Source organism: Hipposideros armiger, unplaced genomic scaffold (assembly GCF_001890085.2).
Source record: "Hipposideros armiger isolate ML-2016 unplaced genomic scaffold, ASM189008v1 scaffold_155, whole genome shotgun sequence".
Taxonomy (NCBI): domain Eukaryota; kingdom Metazoa; phylum Chordata; class Mammalia; order Chiroptera; family Hipposideridae; genus Hipposideros; species Hipposideros armiger.
In genome coordinates, this window is record NW_017731505.1 from 2,085,887 (window position 1) to 2,090,450 (window position 4,564).

The 4,564-nt window shown below is 40.2% G+C and overlaps 1 pseudogene; it reads left to right on the forward strand.

Annotated features, from left to right (window-relative positions):
* The first annotated feature begins 3,172 nt into the window (after positions 1–3,172).
* Positions 3,173–4,286, forward strand: LOC109387365 (basic leucine zipper and W2 domain-containing protein 1-like; annotated as a pseudogene).
* The last annotated feature ends 278 nt before the right edge of the window (positions 4,287–4,564 follow it).

Sequence of the window (4,564 nt, forward strand, 5' to 3'; positions counted from 1 at the left end):
GTTCTGAATTGTAGGATGACTTATAAAGACTTGGGCTGGGGTGGGGGTTGTCTAGGGCAGGGCAAGGAGAGGATTTCCCTGCTCTCTCTTGGCAGTGTTTTCTCTCTGTTGCCTTTTCTCTTCGAAGAGATTGAAATTATCTGCCTCTTTGATATAAAATTTGCTCTAGGTATGTACGTTTCTGGCAGCTGGTAGGCAGATGTAGTGAAGTGCTGCCCCATAGGAATGTTCTCAGCATATCACTGATTTTCAGCTGAGACCTGGGACACTTGATTTAAAGCCAAATATTTCTTCTGGTTAAAATATCTTGAGCCAACAATGTAAGCTAAGAATTTTGTCCAGAGAGGGATAAATATATGCTGGCACTTTAATGTGGTTTTAGCTGTGAGGCTTAACATCGGCAAGTTAGGGTGGCAAGAAGGAAGCTTTTGTATTAACGATTGATCATTGCATCCTCTCAGTAGCATCACATACTGTTCCTGTACCCTTGAAAGTCATCCATGGAGCATCTGAGGAAATTCCTTATTTACGAAAGATCTTTTTTTTTTTAATTAAAGTTTATTGGGGTAACAATGGATAGTAAAGTTACATAGGTTTCAGGTGTACAATTCTGTAATACATCACCTATATATCACATTGTGTGCTCACCACCCAGAGTCAGTTCTTTTTAAAGTTCTACTTTGTATTGAAATAAAGTCATGTCCTGCTGTCATTTTAATAATAAAAACTGAGAGATGACATAGTGAAGAAATAGGGTCTCGTTTTCTTTCTTATCCTTTAAGTGCCTTTTATGTCTTCAACCCACATTGTTTGCTTTGACAATAACAAGACTTTTTCATCCCGGGTACTTGGGAGGCAAATGAGCAAACTGAATTCTGCACTGCCTGATCGAGCACTGAGTATATTGTAAGCTCAAATTGGATTACTGGATCGTTATTAAGAGAAAAGATTTACGAGGCAGATGGAAGACAACCCAGATTTCTCATGCTGTGCTGAGGACCTGGCAGCTTGAAATAACATTTCTTGGTTCCAAATAAACTTATTAGAGAATTACTGAAAGAGAATAAGCATAGAATGTTATGTTCTGGTTTTGCAAAGACTTTGTCGACAATAACATTAGCAAATCTGGACACGGAAACTTAAAGAAACTTGAGTCACAGTGAGCAAACACTTGAGAGTGACTTGGAGACTTGGAGAACTTTTCTTTTTGTGTAGGGGCATAATTGTTTTTTCTTTCTTTGTTTAAACCACTGCTGCCCACTTACTGCATAATGCTTTTATTTTGTGGAACTTCAGACTTGATTTTACTCACAGGGAGCATCGGTGAAAATATATTTTTGGTAGCAAATTCAGGTGTTAACTCCATTTGCTTCAGAAAATAAGAGAGTTTCCTCAGTTTATTTCTGAAATACTAACCTTTAGTATTGATAGCTGTTTCCCTTAAGCAAGTTTTTGGAAGTCATAGGTTCCCTGAAAAAAACAAACTGATTACGATAGCACCGAAAACAAAATGTAAATGTTGCTACAAATCTTATGGAGAGCTTAGTGAAATGTTATTGAAGTCTCATTTAAGTGGAGGCAAAAGAGATTGTTTACTTGGGAGAGTCTGTTGGGAAAGAAGATATATATGAACACTTATTTTCATCAGGTGGATTTTTTTTAATATCTGTTGATGTAAAGACAATGAAATGCATCGTGTTTAATATCTGTTTCAATCAATCTAAGTAATTTCAAAAGTAGCCTGTATAAAGCACATTCTTTTTTAAGTAACTCTGCCAGATCCCAAGAGAGTTAGGTGAGAATTAAACTTTAAACTTTTGTTATTCTGATGAGGAAAAAAGGTCCTATCCACATGGCCAGAATTTAAACTGGATGGATGGATGGCTGAAAATGTTAATTGGTTCAACCACTCTGGAAAAAAAACCAGTATGGAGATTCCTCAAGAAATTAAAAATAGAACTACCATACAACCCAGCAATTCTAATTCTGGCTGCATAGCCAAAGGAAATGAAAACAGGATATTGAAGAGATAGCTGCACCCCCATGTTTATTGTAGCATTATTCACAATAGCCAAGACATGGAAACACTCTCAGTGTCTGACAACACATGAATGGGTAAAGAAGATGTAGTACAAGGGGCCAGCCGAATGGCTCATTGGTTAAGAGTTGGCTTGGCAGCATGAGCTCTGAGCAGCAGGGCCGCCGGTTCAGTTCCCACATGGGCCAGTGACACTGCCCTCTACAGCTAAGATGGTGAACAACAGCTCAACCTGGAGCTGGGCTGCCGTATGGTGGCATAGGCTGCAGTGGGGCTGCAGTGGGCTGCCGAGAGGTACCGTGAGTGGCTGTCCAATGGCCGGTGACCAATCTGCCTCAGCCAGGAAGAGCACAATGAACACAATACCAACATGGGCCAGTGAAGCGACATCCTCCACAACTAGACTGAAGAACAAAAGGACAGCAACTTGTCTGTTCCCCTTCCCCGGTTCCCCAATGCTGTTCCCCTCCCCGAATCCCCAATAAAATTAAGAAAAAAAAGATGTAGTACATACACTGGAATATTATTCAGCTGCGAGAAAGAAGGAAATGCTGCCATTTTAGCAACATGAATGGCATTATGCTTAGTGAGATAAGCCAGATAGAAGGAAAAAGACAAATATTGTGTGATATCACTTATATGTGGAATCTAAAAAAGCTTAACTTGTGAAAACAGAGGGTAGAATGGTGGCTACTGGGAGCTGGGGGTAGGGGAATTGGGGACATGTTGTATAAAGGTACAAACTTGCAACCAGGAGATAAATAAGTCCTGGAGATCTGAGGCACAGTACAGTGATTACAGACAATACTGTATTATAAACTTCAAAGTTGCTACAAGACTAGATCTTAATTGTTCCCACCACAAAAAAAGAAATGCCAGAGTTCCACTTGAGAGGAGGGACCACCGCATCATCACCATATCGGGTATTTCTGGCTCTTTTCTCTTTGCCTTAAATTCGGGTGTCTTTTATAAATAAGCAAAAGCAGCAAAAGCCAAAGCTATCAGGCCAGCATTTTTAAACCAGAAAAAGAGATGAAAAAGAGAGGTTCGACGGTACTCAATTTCAAGACTATATTTATTATTCTAGGCTTAACTGAAACTGGTACTGATTTGGACAATTAGCAATGTTTCTTGATGCTTCTGGAGCAAAACGTGGTTACCGCCAATAGGGAGAAATACCCTTTGACGTTCTGGTGGCCGGTGGAATGCTGGCCCCAGGTGGTACCCTGGCAGATGAAATGATGTGTGCAGATGTGCCTGTGTGTCCGAAACACAAGAAGACCTAGAGGCCATGCAAGCATTTGCTCAGGTTTTTAACAAATTAACCAGGCATGACAAATACCTGGAGAAAGGTTTGGAAGATGAAGGAAAAAAGCTGCTGCTATTCTTGAAGGATTTTGCGGAGTCGGAGCAGAACGAGCCGGCCATGTTGACTGGGGTTCTTCTGGCTAATGGAACACTTAATGCACCCATTCCTTACAGCCTTTAGAATTAGATTTTGGTTAACAAAGGGGTTTCAGCAGCTTTTGCTGTAAAGCTCTTTAAATCATTGGTAAGTGAAAAAGATATCAGTGCAGTCGCTGCAAGTCTTGGGGAAAGTCAGCATGGATAACAGACTGATAAAGCCTTTTCCTGTCAATAAACAAAGTGTTGAACACTTCACAAAGTATTTTACTGAGGCAGGCTAGAAAGAGCCCTCAGACTATGTTCAGAATCAGCAAACCATAGCAGCTCGTAAGGAACTCCAGAAAGAACTTCAAGAACAGATGGCCTGTGGTGATCCACCTAAGGGCATAATTTTGTATGTCAAGGAGATTAAAAAAAAAACCCCAACATCCCCAAATCCGTTGTCATTGGAATAGTCTGGTCCAGTGTAATGACCAATGTCACTGTGGAATGAACTCCCCCTCTTCCCCACCCCCCCAAAAAAGGAATTTCTGCAGAGCAAGCACTTGAAGCAATACAGCCCTCTACTTGTGCCTTGCCTACCCAAGGTCAGTCTGAGCTGACTTTTACTGAAGATTCACGAGTATTGCTATGACAACATTCATTTTATGAAAGCCTTTCAGAAAATAGTGGTGCTTTTTTATAAAGCTGAAGTCCTGAGTGAAGAGCCCATTCTAAAGTGGTACAAAGACGCACGTTGTTGCAAAGGGGGAAAGTGTCTTCCTTGAGCAAATGAAAAAGTTTGTAGAGTGCCTCAATAACACTGAAGAAGCCTGAGTCTGAAGCTGGAGAAGGGGATTGAATTTTGAAACTACACTCTCAGTAAAGCAAACAGGACTTGTAGATAAAATATCATGTCTCGTGTCCTGGTTCTTACATCTTCCTACCTCCTATGTCAAGCATGATATTATAAGGGCTTTCATGGCAAAATTTTCATTAAATGTTTCTATGGGTACTGGAAATGTTGGGTTTAGTTTCTAAAACCATGTTTTCAGTAGCTACAGGAGCTATAGATCTGAATCTAATGTTGTATTTGTTATTTCAATTATCTTCTACCTCCTGTATTTTCTACTGTAATAA